This window comes from Cherax quadricarinatus, chromosome 58, assembly GCF_038502225.1.
Source record: "Cherax quadricarinatus isolate ZL_2023a chromosome 58, ASM3850222v1, whole genome shotgun sequence".
Taxonomy (NCBI): domain Eukaryota; kingdom Metazoa; phylum Arthropoda; class Malacostraca; order Decapoda; family Parastacidae; genus Cherax; species Cherax quadricarinatus.
In genome coordinates this window covers 11523359-11539815 of record NC_091349.1, presented here as the reverse complement: position 1 = coordinate 11539815, position 16457 = coordinate 11523359, and the positions used below count along the sequence as shown (strand labels likewise).

Genomic DNA, 16457 nt, shown 5'->3' with positions numbered 1-16457 from the left:
TTATTTCTTATACCTTTGTGTTTCTCACATTCCTTGCGCATTTCTTACACACTTTTACGTATTTCTTACGCATTTCTTATTTATTTCTTACATATTTCTTACGCATTTTTTATTTATTTCTTACGCATTTCTTATACATATATTACGCATTTTTACATATTTTTACACATTTCTTACACATCTTTACGCCTTTCTTCGCATATTTGTCAAGTATTTCTGCACTCAATGTAATCTGATGACATTTCTCATCAGATTACATTGTCTCACTCTTTAATAACACTGGTAACCTATGTCTTAGACTTTCCAGGAACACCTGTGTTTGAGGTGTTACAGCACCTGAGGTCGAGCCTCAGGTGCTGTAACACCTCAGTCCTCCAGTACCTTGATGTACTCTCCTGTCTACCTATCCTGTGTACTCACCTATCTGTACTCAGATTTTTGTGGTTGCACGAGTCGATTCATAGCTCCTGGCCCCGCCTCTTCGCTGATGTGTGTGTGTGTGTTTGTGTGTGTGTCTGCATGCGTGTACGCGTCTGTTTGGACATAACCAAGGTCACATTCTCCACACTCACACACACACAGACACACACACACACACACGCACACACACACACACACACACACACACACACACACACACACACACACACACACACACACACACACACACACACACACACACACACACACACACATACACGAACATGTCCCCTGAGGCACACATGAATCAAATAACTGCTGCATCATATGGGCAATTGGCAAACCTGAGATTAGCGTTTAGACATCTAAGTAAGGAGCCATTCACGACATTGTACACCATGTACGTCAGGCCTATACTGGAGTATGCAGCACCAGGATGGAACCCTAACCTAGTCAAACACGTCACGAAATTGGAGGAAGTGCAAAAATTTGCAACACGATTAGTCCCGGAACTGAAGGGTATGTCTTATGAGGAGAGGTTAAAGGAACTCAATCTAATGACACTAGAGGATAGGTGGGCTAGGGGGGACATGATAACAACGTATAAAATACTGATAGGAATTGACAAGGTAGACAGTGCTCGAATGTTTCAGAGATGGGATATACGAACAAGGGGACACATTTGGAAGCTGAAAACCTAGATGAGTCATTGGGATGTTAGGAAGTATTCCGTTAGCCTTAGAGTTGTCAGGAAATGGAATAATCTGGAGAGTGAACTTGTGGAAGCAAGTTCCATGCATAGCTTTAAGAAGAGGTATGATAAAGCTCATGGAGCAGGGAGAGAGTGAATTAGTATCGACCAGTGAAGAAGCGGGGCCAGGAGCTATTTCTCGACCCCTGCAACCACATATAGGTGAGTACACACACACACGCACACACACACACACACACACGGGGCCAGGAGCTGAGTCTCGACCCCTGCAATCACATATAGGCGAGTACACACACACACACACACACACACACACACACACACACACACACACACACACACACACACACACACACACACACACACACACACACACACACACACACTCTCTCACACACACACACACACACACACACACACACACACACACACACACACACACACACACACACACACACACACACACACACACACACATACACACACACACAGAAACCAAGCTTACAGGTATGATAACAGATGCCATCTTTCCAACGGGATACCAAATCCTGAGGAAAGACAGAGGGAACAGGGGGGGGTGGAGGAGTGGCGTTGCTGATCAAAAATCGCTGGAATTTTTATGAGTTGGAGAGAGGAGACAGTGGAGAAGAAAGTGATTACATAGCGGGAACGCTTCACTCTGGAGGTCCCAAGGTGGTAATAGCAGTGATGTATAACCCACCACAGAACAGCAGGAGGCCAAGGCAAGAGTACGACGAGAGCAATAGAGCGATGGTTGACACACTGGCTAGAGTGGTCAGAAGAGCTCATGCATGCAGGGCAAAGCTCCTGATCATGGGTGACTAACCACAAGGAGATCGATTGGGAGAACTTGGAGCCACATGGGAGCCAAGATACATGGAGGGCTAAGATGATGGAGGTGGTACTGGAAAACTTCATGTACCAACACGTAAGGGACACTACAAGAGAGAGAGGAGAGGATGAACCAGCAAGGCTGGACTTAGTGTTCACCTTGAGTAGTGCAGATATCGAGGACATCACATATGAAAGACCCCTTGGGGCCAGTGACCATGTGGTTTTAAGCTTCGAATACACAGTAGAGCTACAAGTGGAGGGAGAAGCAGGAAGGCCAGGACGAATGAAGCCAAACTACAAGAAAGGGGACTACACAGGAATGAGGAACTTCCTGAACGGGGTTCAGTGGGACAGAGAACTGGCAGGGAAGCCAGTTAATGAGATGATGGAATATTTAGCAACAAAATGCAAGGAGGCTGAGGAGAGGTTTGTACCCAAGGGTAACAGGAATAATGAAAAAGCCAGGATGAGCCCATGGTTTACCCAAAGGTGCAGGGAGGCAAAAACCAAGTGTGATAGGGAATGGAAGAAATATAGAAGGCAAAGGACCCAGGAGAATAAGGAGAGCAGTCGTAGAGCCAGAAACGAATATGCACAGATAAGAAGGGAGGCCCAAAGACAATATGAAAATGACATAGCAGCGAAAGCCAAATCTGACCCGAAACTGTTGTACAGCCACATCAGGAGGAAAACAACAGTCAAGGACCAGGTAATCAGACTAAGGAAGGAAGGAGGAGAGACAACAAGAAATGACCGTGAAGTATGTGAGGGACTCAACAAGAGATTCAAAGAAGTGTTCACAGAGGAGACAAAAGGGGCTCCAGAAAGACGGAGAGGTGGGGCACACCACCATGTGCTAGACACAGTGCACACAACCGAGGAAGAAGTGAAGAGGCTTCTGAGTGAGCTAGATACCTCAAAGGCAATGGGGCCAGATAACATCTCCCCATGGGTATTGAGAGAGGGAGCAGAGGCGCTATGTGTACCCCTAACAACAATATTCAATACATCTATCGAAACAGGGAGATTGCCTGAGGCATGGAAGACTGCAAATGTGGTCCCAATCTTTAAAAAAGGAGACAGACATGAAGCACTAAACTACAGACCAGTGTCACTGACATGTATAGCATGCAAAATCATGGAAAAGATTGTCAGGAGAAGAATGGTGGAACATCTAGAAAGGAATGATATCATCACCAGCAGACAACATGGTTTCAGAGACGGGAAATCCTGTGTCACAAACCTACTGGAGTTCTATGACATGGTGACAGCAGTAAGACAAGAGAGAGAGGGGTGGGTGGATTGCATTTTCTTGGACTGTACCACACAAGAGATTAGTGCAAAAACTGGAGGACCAAGCAGGGATAACAGGGAAGGCACTGCAATGGATCAGGGAATACTTGTCAGGAAGACAGCAGCGAGTAATGGTACGTGGCGAGGTGTCAGAGTGGGCACCTGTGACCAGCGGGGTCCCACAGGGGTCAGTCCTAGGACCAGTGCTGTTTCTGGTATTTGTGAACGACATGACGGAAGGAATAAACTCCGAGGTGTCCCTGTTTGCAGATGACGTGAAGTTGATGAGAAGAGTTCAGTCGATCGAAGACCAGGCAGAACTACAAAGGGATCTGGATAGGCTGCAGACCTGGTCCAGCAACTGGCTCCTGGAGTTCAATCCCACCAAGTGCAAAGTCATGAGGATTGGGGAAGGGCAAAGAAGACCGCAGACGGAGTACAGTCTAGGGGGCCAGAGACTACAAACATCACTCAAGGAAAAAGATCTTGGGGTGAGTATAACACCAGGCACATCTCCTGAAGCGCACATCAACCAAATAACTGCTGCAGCATATGGGCGCCTAGCAAACCTCAGAACAGCATTCCGACATCTTAATAAGGAATCGTTCAGGACCCTGTACACCGTGTACGTTAGGCCCATATTGGAGTATGCGGCACCAGTTTGGAACCCACACCTAGCCAAGCATGTAAAGAAACTAGAGAAATTGCAAAGGTTTGCAACAAGACTGGTCCCAGAGTTAAGAGGTATGTCCTATGAGGCGAGGTTAAGGGAAATCAACCTGACGACACTGGAGGACAGGAGAGATAGGGGGGACATGATAACGACTTACAAAATACTGAGAGGAATTGACAAGGTTGACAAAGACAGGATGTTCCAGAGACTGGACACAGCAACACGGGGAAACAGTTGGAAGCTGAAGACACAGATGAATCAAAGGGATGTTAGGAAGTATTTCTTCAGCCACAGAGTAGTCAGGAAGTGGAATAGTTTGGGAAGCGACGTAGTGGAGGCAGGATCCATACATAGCTTTAAGCAGAGGTATGATAAAGCTCATGGTTCAGGGAGAGTGACCTAGTAGCGACCAGTGAAGAGGCGGGGCCAGGAGCTTGGACTCGACCCCTGCAACCTCAACTAGGTGAGTACACACACATACACATACATACACACACACACACACACACACACACACACACACACACACACACACACACACACACACACACACACACACACACACACACACACACACACACGCACACACACACACACACACACAAGGTGTGTTCTTAAAGCTCAGCTGATAACACAACCTATAATTCGTTGTGAACTATAACTGTTCTTCTTGTGTTTTATTCTGACAAACGCACAAGTACAGCAGGTGTACACAGAAGCGACCACGTACACCAGGTGCGTGTGTACATTATTGAAATGTGCTGAGAGTAGTGTTGCCGCACAGTGTTATAAACTCACCCTGTGCAGGAGTGAATCAATACCATCCTTGTGTGAAGTACTGACGTTTGTGTGTGTGTGTGTGTGTGTACTCACCTAGTTGTACTCACCTAGTTGTGGTTGCGGGGGTTGATTCACAGCTCCTGGCCCCGCCTCTTCAACTGGCCGCTACCCAGTCACTCTTCCAGCTCCGTGAGCTTTATCATACCTCTTCTTTAAGCTATGTATGGATCCTCCCTCCACTACTTCACTACGCAGACTATTCCACTTCCTGACAACTCTGTGGCTGAAGAAATACTTCCTAACATCCCTGTGATTTATCTGAGTCTTCAGCTTCCAACTGTGACCCCTTGTTGCTGTGTCCCATCTCTGGAACATCCTGTCTGTCCACCTTGTCTTTACCTCTCAGTATTTTATATGTCGTTATCATATCCTCCCTAACTCCTCTCTTCCAGTGTCGTCAGGTCGATTTCCCTTAACCTCTCCTCGTAGGACATACCTCTTAGCTCTGGGACCAGTCTTGTTGCAAACCTTTGCACTTTCTCTAGTTTCCTTACATGCTTGGCTAGGTGAGGGTTCCAAACTGGCGCTGCATATTCCAATATGGGCCTAACGTGTGTGTGTGTGTGTGTGTGTGTGTGTGTGTGTGTGTGTGTGTGTGTGTGTGTGTGTGTGTGTGTGTGTGTGTGTGTGTGTGTGTGTGTGTGTGTGTGTGTGTGTGTGTGTGTGTGTGTGTGTGTGTGTGTGTGTGTGTGTGTGTGTGTGTGTGTGTGTGTGTGTGTTTCATGTACTATGTCATCATGTACGTATGCACTTGCCACATGTACACATACTTCATTTACTCACAGAACCAGGTTTGTGGCAAGACATGCGTTCGCACACACACACGCACACACACACACACACACACACACACACACACACACACACACACACACACACACACACACACACACACACACACACACACACACACACACACACACACACACACACAAACACACACACACACACACACACACACACACACACACATACACACACACACACACACACACACACACACACACATGTACACACACACACCGTGTGCATTTCTCTCGCCAGTAAGCACTAGTAGTTGCACAACTCCCGTGCACGCAAGCAGCGTTCACAGACACGCTAGCGCAGGGTTCGCGTACATGCTAGTGTAGCGTTCACGTACATACAAACACGCACATAGGTACTACACACGGTACGTTTGAAGTTCAAAAAAGTTAATTTTGAGTGCACAGAACCGTGTACACACACGTACCTCACCCATGTACGTTGTTCATGTGCACACACGACCCTCATATATTCGACTGTAAAATTGTTGGGAACACGCACATGCATTAGCGTACGTTAATAATGTGCGTGTGTACCTGTAACCCTAACGTACATATGTGCACCCTTGGTGTATGTAAGTATACACAGCTTCCTTCATACACAAACATACACTCACTTATCAACATGACTTACTTGTATTTTTCTTATTATAATTTTATATTTTTTCGGGTTTTAGTTGATTGCTTTATTAAGTTTAAATCCTATCTACTACACGAGGGTCATTAAAGCTGAGTACGTTAATGTCTTAAAGTATATTATTATTATTATTATTATTATTATTATTATTATTATTATTATTATTATTATTATTATTATTATTATTATTATTATTATTATTATTATTATTATTACGCACATGGACACACCTTTCAGAGCATATAAAGTCAAATTAGTATTTACAATATTATGACATCGACACCATGCCCAGCCCTTCTAGGGCAGGGTAGGTGCCTGAGCCCGAGCTTGTAGCTCACAAGACTGTCATTCCCATTAGCCGCCATGGGGCGGGGATGGCAGACCAGAGAGGCCTAGCTTCTAGGCCTGGGGACAGTTGGTCCCAAAGATGAGGAGGTACTTGTGCCTCTTCCCATGGGAGACTTAGGTCTCAGACACTCCATAAAGAGGGAGCCAAGGCCGGGCCACCACTTGGAAAAGGCCCGGGCCGGGAGAATACCGGCGAATCTTTAATAATAAATAATAGATACTACGAAATATTATAGTTTCCCCAATTATGTAAAAAAAAGTGGTAGACTTATTTTAACCAATAATTTTAGGGTACACTTTTATTTTACATTCAATAATTTTATGGTAGATTTGCTTATTTTATTCAGTAATTTTATGGTAGATTTGTTTATTCATTCAATAATTTTAAGGCATTTTTTCTTATTTCACCTTAAGGTAAACTTACTCATTTAATTATATAATTTAAAAGTAAACTATATAATTTAAAGGTATTTTTTTTTTCGGCGGTATTCTCCCGGCCCGGGTCTTTTCCAAGTAGTGGTGACCCGGCCTTGGCTCCCTATCTGGGGAGTGTCTCGAGACTTAAGTCTCCCATGGGAGGAGGTACAAGTACCTCCTCATCTTTGGGACCAACTGTCCCCAGGCCTAGCCACATTCCCCTCCCTCACGGGGCTCGTAGGAAGAAGCTAGGCCTCTGGTCTGCCATCTGCCCCGCCCCAGGGGGGCTCGTGGGGATGGCAGTGTTGTGAGCTGCAGGTGGTAACAACCTCAGGTCTTGAGTCTAAAGGTATCCCTGCCCATTTCATTAAATATTTTTAAGATCTACTTTCTAATTAGACTCAATAATTTCAATATAATATTCCTTTTTTTCAAGTTTAATTTTTAGTTTATTTTAAAATTTCAACTAAAAATTTTCAAGGAATTAATATATTGTCTTAGTAAACAAAATTACTTCCATAATTCTTTTATTTTTAATTGTAACTTTTCCCGAAATGAAAAAAAACAATAATTACAAGTTGGTTACTGAGGGTTGTGTTATTAGTAGTTAGTTAGAGCAGTGATGTTATAACCTCTAGCAGTGATATACTGACTGCTCCAGCAGTGACTTATGTAACAGTGTACCTACATATTGTTGACTTTCCCCACTGTGTTACTGCTCTAGCTGTGTTACACACTGTGTTACTGCTCTAGCTGTGTTACACACTGTGTTACTGCTCTAGCTGTGTTACACACTGTGTTACTGCTCTAGCTGTGTTACACACTGTGTTACTGCTCTAGCTGTGTTACACACTGTGTTACTGCTCTAGCAGTGTTACACACTGTGTTACTGCTCTAGCTGTGTTACACACTGTGTTACTGCTCTAGCAGTGTTACACACTGTGTTACTGCTCTAGCTGTGTTACACACTGTGTTACTGCTCTAGCTGTGTTACACACTGTGTTACTGCTCTAGCAGTGTTACACACTGTGTTACTGCTCTAGCTGTGTTACACACTGTGTTACTGCTCTAGCTGTGTTACACACTGTGTTACTGCTCTAGCAGTGTTACACACTGTGTTACTGCTCTAGCAGTGTTACACACTGTGTTACTGCTCTAGCTGTGTTACACACTGTGTTACTGCTCTAGCTGTGTTACACACTGTGTTACTGCTCTAGCTGTGTTACACACTGTGTTACTGCTCTAGCTGTGTTACACACTGTGTTACTGCTCTAGCTGTGTTACACACTGTGTTACTGCTCTAGCTGTGTTACACACTGTGTTACTGCTCTAGCAGTGTTACACACTGTGTTACTGCTCTAGCTGTGTTACACACTGTGTTACTGCTCTAGCTGTGTTACACACTGTGTTACTGCTCTAGCTGTGTTACACACTGTGTTACTGCTCTAGCTGTGTTACACACTGTGTTACTGCTCTAGCTGTGTTACACACTGTGTTACTGCTCTAGCTGTGTTACACACTGTGTTACTGCTCTAGCAGTGTTACACACTGTGTTACTGCTCTAGCTGTGTTACACACTGTGTTACTGCTCTAGCTGTGTTACACACTGTGTTACTGCTCTAGCTGTGTTACACACTGTGTTACTGCTCTAGCTGTGTTACACACTGTGTTACTGCTCTAGCTGTGTTACACACTGTGTTACTGCTCTAGCTGTGTTACACACTGTGTTACTGCTCTAGCTGTGTTACACACTGTGTTACTGCTCTAGCAGTGTTACACACTGTGTTACTGCTCTAGCTGTGTTACACACTGTGTTACTGCTCTAGCTGTGTTACACACTGTGTTACTGCTCTAGCTGTGTTACACACTGTGTTACTGCTCTAGCAGTGTTACACACTGTGTTACTGCTCTAGCAGTGTTACACACTGTGTTACTGCTCTAGCTGTGTTACACACTGTGTTACTGCTCTAGCTGTGTTACACACTGTGTTACTGCTCTAGCTGTGTTACACACTGTGTTACTGCTCTAGCAGTGTTACACACTGTGTTACTACTCTAGCTGTGTTACACACTGTGTTACTGCTCTAGCAGTGTTACACACTGTGTTACTGCTCTAGCAGTGTTACACACTGTGTTACTGCTCTAGCTGTGTTACACACTGTGTTACTGCTCTAGCAGTGTTACACACTGTGTTACTGCTCTAGCTGTGTTACACACTGTGTTACTGCTCTAGCAGTGTTACACACTGTGTTACTGCTCTAGCAGTGTTACACACTGTGTTACTGCTCTAGCAGTGTTACACACTGTGTTACTGCTCTAGCTGTGTTACACACTGCGTTACTGCTCTAGCAGTGTTACACACTGTGTTACTGCTCTAGCTGTGTTACACACTGTGTTACTGCTCTAGCAGTGTTACACACTGTGTTACTGCTCTAGCTGTGTTACACACTGCGTTACTGCTCTAGCTGTGTTACACACTGTGTTACTGCTCTAGCTGTGTTACACACTGTGTTACTGCTCTAGCTGTGTTACACACTGTGTTACTGCTCTAGCTGTGTTACACACTGTGTTACTGCTCTAGCTGTGTTACACACTGTGTTACTGCTCTAGCTGTGTTACACACTGTGTTACTGCTCTAGCTGTGTTACACACTGTGTTACTGCTCTAGCAGTGTTACACACTGTGTTACTGCTCTAGCAGTGTTACACACTGTGTTACTGCTCTAGCAGTGTTACACACTGTGTTACTGCTCTAGCTGTGTTACACACTGTGTTACTGCTCTAGCAGTGTTACACACTGTGTTACTGCTCTAGCTGTGTTACACACTGTGGGTTCCCACTGTGTTACTGCTCTAGCTGTGTTACACACTGTGGGTTCCCACTGTGTTACTGCTCTAGCTGTGTTACACACTGTGTTACTGCTCTAGCTGTGTTACACACTGTGTTACTGCTCTAGCTGTGTTACACACTGTGTTACTGCTCTAGCTGTGTTACACACTGTGTTACTGCTCTAGCTGTGTTACACACTGTGTTACTGCTCTAGCTGTGTTACACACTGTGTTACTGCTCTAGCTGTGTTACACACTGTGTTACTGCTCTAGCAGTGTTACACACTGTGTTACTGCTCTAGCTGTGTTACACACTGTGTTACTGCTCTAGCTGTGTTACACACTGTGTTACTGCTCTAGCTGTGTTACACACTGTGTTGCTGCTCTAGCTGTGTTACACACTGTGTTACTGCTCTAGCTGTGTTACACACTGTGTTACTGCTCTAGCTGTGTTACACACTGTGTTACTGCTCTAGCAGTGTTACACACTGTGTTACTGCTCTAGCTGTGTTACACACTGTGTTACTGCTCTAGCTGTGTTACACACTGTGTTACTGCTCTAGCTGTGTTACACACTGTGTTACTGCTCTAGCTGTGTTACACACTGTGTTACTGCTCTAGCTGTGTTACACACTGTGTTACTGCTCTAGCTGTGTTACACACTGTGTTACTGCTCTAGCTGTGTTACACACTGTGTTACTGCTCTAGCAGTGTTACACACTGTGTTACTGCTCTAGCTGTGTTACACACTGTGTTACTGCTCTAGCTGTGTTACACACTGTGTTACTGCTCTAGCTGTGTTACACACTGTGTTACTGCTCTAGCAGTGTTACACACTGTGTTACTGCTCTAGCAGTGTTACACACTGTGTTACTGCTCTAGCTGTGTTACACACTGTGTTACTGCTCTAGCTGTGTTACACACTGTGTTACTGCTCTAGCTGTGTTACACACTGTGTTACTGCTCTAGCAGTGTTACACACTGTGTTACTACTCTAGCTGTGTTACACACTGTGTTACTGCTCTAGCAGTGTTACACACTGTGTTACTGCTCTAGCAGTGTTACACACTGTGTTACTGCTCTAGCTGTGTTACACACTGTGTTACTGCTCTAGCAGTGTTACACACTGTGTTACTGCTCTAGCTGTGTTACACACTGTGTTACTGCTCTAGCAGTGTTACACACTGTGTTACTGCTCTAGCAGTGTTACACACTGTGTTACTGCTCTAGCAGTGTTACACACTGTGTTACTGCTCTAGCTGTGTTACACACTGCGTTACTGCTCTAGCAGTGTTACACACTGTGTTACTGCTCTAGCTGTGTTACACACTGTGTTACTGCTCTAGCAGTGTTACACACTGTGTTACTGCTCTAGCTGTGTTACACACTGTGTTACTGCTCTAGCTGTGTTACACACTGTGTTACTGCTCTAGCTGTGTTACACACTGTGTTACTGCTCTAGCTGTGTTACACACTGTGTTACTGCTCTAGCAGTGTTACACACTGTGTTACTGCTCTAGCTGTGTTACACACTGTGTTACTGCTCTAGCTGTGTTACACACTGTGTTACTGCTCTAGCTGTGTTACACACTGTGTTACTGCTCTAGCAGTGTTACACACTGTGTTACTGCTCTAGCAGTGTTACACACTGTGTTACTGCTCTAGCAGTGTTACACACTGTGTTACTGCTCTAGCTGTGTTACACACTGTGTTACTGCTCTAGCAGTGTTACACACTGTGTTACTGCTCTAGCTGTGTTACACACTGTGGGTTCCCACTGTGTTACTGCTCTAGCTGTGTTACACACTGTGGGTTCCCACTGTGTTACTGCTCTAGCTGTGTTACACACTGTGTTACTGCTCTAGCTGTGTTACACACTGTGTTACTGCTCTAGCAGTGTTACACACTGTGTTACTGCTCTAGCTGTGTTACACACTGTGTTACTGCTCTAGCAGTGTTACACACTGTGTTACTGCTCTAGCTGTGTTACACACTGTGTTACTGCTCTAGCAGTGTTACACACTGTGTTGCTGCTCTAGCTGTGTTACACACTGTGTTACTGCTCTAGCTGTGTTACACACTGTGTTACTGCTCTAGCAGTGTTACACACTGTGTTACTGCTCTAGCTGTGTTACACACTGTGTTGCTGCTCTAGCTGTGTTACACACTGTGTTACTGCTCTAGCTGTGTTACACACTGTGTTACTGCTCTAGCAGTGTTACACACTGTGTTACTGTTCTAGCTGTGTTACACACTGTGTTACTGCTCTAGCAGTGTTACACACTGTGTTACTGCTCTAGCTGTGCTACACACTGTGTTACTGCTCTAGCAGTGTTACACACTGTGTTACTGCTCTAGCAGTGTTACACACTGTGTTACTGCTCTAGCAGTGTTACACACTGTGTTACTGCTCTAGCTGTGTTACACACTGTGTTACTGCTCTAGCAGTGTTACACACTGTGTTACTGCTCTAGCAGTGTTACACACTGTGTTACTGTTCTAGCTGTGTTACACACTGTGTTACTGCTCTAGCAGTGTTACACACTGTGTTACTGCTCTAGCTGTGTTACACACTGTGTTACTGCTCTAGCAGTGTTACACACTGTGTTACTGCTCTAGCAGTGTTACACACTGTGTTACTGCTCTAGCTGTGTTACACACTGTGTTACTGCTCTAGCTGTGTTACACACTGTGTTACTGCTCTAGCTGTGTTACACACTGTGTTACTGCTCTAGCTGTGTTACACACTGTGTTACTGCTCTAGCTGTGTTACACACTGTGTTACTGCTCTAGCTGTGTTACACACTGTGTTACTGCTCTAGCTGTGTTACACACTGTGTTACTGCTCTAGCTGTGTTACACACTGTGTTACTGCTCTAGCTGTGTTACATACTGTGTTACTGCTCTAGCTGTGTTACACACTGTGTTACTGCTCTAGCTGTGTTACATACTGTGTTACTGCTCTAGCTGTGTTACACACTGTGTTACTGCTCTAGCAGTGTTACACACTGTGTTACTGCTCTAGCTGTGTTACACACTGTGTTACTGCTCTAGCTGTGTTACACACTGTGTTACTGCTCTAGCTGTGTTACACACTGTGTTACTGCTCTAGCTGTGTTACACACTGTGTTACTGCTCTAGCTGTGTTACACACTGTGTTACTGCTCTAGCTGTGTTACATACTGTGTTACTGCTCTAGCTGTGTTACACACTGTGTTACTGCTCTAGCTGTGTTACACACTGTGTTACTGCTCTAGCTGTGTTACACACTGTGTTACTGCTCTAGCTGTGTTACACACTGTGGGTTCCCACTTGTGTTACTGCTCTAGCTGTGTTACACACTGTGTTACTGCTCTAGCTGTGTTACACACTGTGTTACTGCTCTAGCTGTGTTACATACTGTGTTACTGCTCTAGCTGTGTTGCACACTGTGTTACTGCTCTAGCTGTGTTACACACTGTGTTACTGCTCTAGCTGTGTTACACACTGTGTTACTGCTCTAGCTGTGTTACACACTGTGTTACTGCTCTAGCTGTGTTACACACTGTGTTACTGCTCTAGCTGTGTTACACACTGTGGGTTCCCACTGTGTTACTGCTCTAGCTGTGTTACACACTGTGTTACTGCTCTAGCTGTGTTACATACTGTGTTACTGCTCTAGCTGTGTTACACACTGTGTTACTGCTCTAGCTGTGTTACACACTGTGTTACTGCTCTAGCTGTGTTACACACTGTGTTACTGCTCTAGCTGTGTTACACACTGTGGGTTCCCACTGTGTTACTGCTCTAGCTGTGTTACACACTGTGTTACTGCTCTAGCTGTGTTACACACACTGTGTTACTGCTCTAGCTGTGTTACACACTGTGTTACTGCTCTAGCTGTGTTACACACTGTGTTACTGCTCTAGCTGTGTTACACACTGTGTTACTGCTCTAGCTGTGTTACACTGTGTTACTGCTCTAGCTGTGTTACACACTGTGTTACTGCTCTAGCTGTGTTACACACTGTGTTACTGCTCTAGCTGTGTTACACACTGTGTTACTGCTCTAGCTGTGTTACACACTGTGTTACTGCTCTAGCTGTGTTACACACTGTGTTACTGCTCTAGCTGTGTTACACACTGTGTTACTGCTCTAGCTGTGTTACACACTGTGTTACTGCTCTAGCTGTGTTACATACTGTGTTACTGCTCTAGCTGTGTTACACACTGTGTTACTGCTCTAGCTGTGTTACATACTGTGTTACTGCTCTAGCTGTGTTACACACTGTGTTACTGCTCTAGCTGTGTTACACACTGTGGGTTCCCACTGTGTTACTGCTCTAGCTGTGTTACACACTGTGTTACTGCTCTAGCTGTGTTACACACTGTGGGTTCCCACTGTGTTACTGCTCTAGCTGTGTTACACACTGTGTTACTGCTCTAGCTGTATTACACACTGTGGGTTCCCACTGTGTTACTGCTCTAGCTGTGTTACACACTGTGTTACTGCTCTAGCTGTGTTACATACTGTGTTACTGCTCTAGCTGTGTTACACACTGTGTTACTGCTCTAGCTGTGTTACACACTGTGGGTTCCCACTGTGTTACTGCTCTAGCTGTGTTACACACTGTGTTACTGCTCTAGCTGTGTTACATACTGTGTTACTGCTCTAGCTGTGTTACACACTGTGTTACTGCTCTAGCTGTGTTACACTCTGTGGGTTCCCACTGTGTTACTGCTCTAGCTGTGTTACACACTGTGTTACTACTCTAGCTGTGTTACACACTGTGTTACTGCTCTAGCTGTGTTACACACTGTGTTACTGCTCTAGCTGTGTTACACACTGTGTTACTGCTCTAGCTGTGTTACACACTGTGTTACTGCTCTAGCTGTGTTACACACTGTGTTACTGCTCTAGCTGTGTTACACACTGTGTTACTGCTCTAGCTGTGTTACACACTGTGTTACTGCTCTAGCTGTGTTACACACTGTGTTACTGCTCTAGCTGTGTTACACACTGTATTACTGCTCTAGCTGTGTTACACACTGTGTTACTGCTCTAGCTGTGTTACACACTGTGTTACTGCTCTAGCTGTGTTACACACTGTGTTACTGCTCTAGCATTGTTACACACTGTGTTACTGCTCTAGCAGTGTTACACACTGTGTTACTGCTCTAGCAGTGTTACACACTGTGTTACTGCTCTAGCAGTGTTACACACTGTGTTACTGCTCTAGCAGTGTTACGCACTGTGTTACTGCTCTAGCAGTGCTACACACTGTGGGTTCCCACTGTGTTACTGCTCTAGCAGTGCTACACACTGTGGGTTCCCACTGTGTTACTGCTCTAGCAGTGTTACACACTGTGTTACTGCTCTAGCTGTGTTACACACTGTGTTACTGCTCTAGCTGTGTTACACACTGTGGGTTCCCACTGTGTTACTGCTCTAGCAGTGCTACACACTATGGGTTCCCACTGTGTTACTGCTCTAGCAGTGTTACACACTGTGGGTTCCCACTGTGTTACTGCTCTAGCAGTGTTACACACTGCGGGTTCCCACTGTGTTACTGCTCTAGCAGTGTTACACACTGTGGGTTCCCACTGTGTTACTGCTCTAGCAGTGTTACACACTGCGGGTTCCCACTGTGTTACTGCTCTAGCAGTGTTACACACTGTGGGTTCCCACTGTGTTACTGCTCTAGCTGTGTTACACACTGTTGGTTCCCACTGTGTTACTGCTCTAGCAGTGTTACACACTGTGGGTTCCGACTGTGTTACTGCTCTAGCTGTGTTACACACTGTGGGTTCCCACTGTGTTACTGCTCTAGCTGTGTTACACACTGTGGGTTCCTACTGTGTTACTGCTCTAGCTGTGTTACACGCTGTGGGTTCCCACTGTGTTACTGCTCTAGCTGTGTTACACACTGTGGGTTCCCACTGTGTTACTGCTCTAGCTGTGTTACACACTGTGGGTTCCCACTGTGTTACTGCTCTAGCAGTGTTACACACTGTGGGTTCCCACTGTGTTACTGCTCTAGCAGTGTTACACACTGTGGGTTCCCACTGTGTTACTGCTCTAGCAGTGTTACACGCTGTGGGTTCCCACTGTGTTACTGCTCTAGCAGTGTTACACACTGTGGGTTCCCACTGTGTTACTGCTCTAACAGTGTTACACGCTGTGGGTTCCCACTGTGTTACTGCTCTAGCAGTGTTACACACTGTGGGTTCCCACTGTGTTACTGCTCTAGCTGTGTTACACACTTCGGGTTCCCACTGTGTTACTGCTCTAGCAGTGTTACACACTGTGGGTTCCCACTGTGTTACTGCTCTAGCTGTGTTACACACTGTGGGTTCCTACTATGTTACTGCTCTAGCTGTGTTACACACTGTGGGTTCCCACTGTGTTACTGCTCTAGCAGTGCTACACACTGCGGTGCTCCCACTGTGTAACTCCTCCAACAGTGCTACACACTGCGGTGTTCCCACTGTATATCTCTTCCAGTAGTGCTACACACTGTGGTGTTCCCACTATAACTCCTCCAGTAGTGCTACACACTGCGGTGTTCCCACTGTATAACTCCTCCAGCAGTGCTATACACTGCGGTGTTCCCACTGTATAACTCCTCCAGTAGTGCTATACACTGCGGTGTTC

At 45.3% G+C, this 16457-nt stretch overlaps 1 protein-coding gene across 2 annotated transcripts in view; it reads left to right on the top strand.

The window, feature by feature from the left end:
• Nucleotides 1–16457, top strand: part of LOC128698064 (cadherin-86C-like) — a 343481-nt gene that overhangs the window by 284743 nt on the left and 42281 nt on the right. The window lies entirely within an intron of this gene.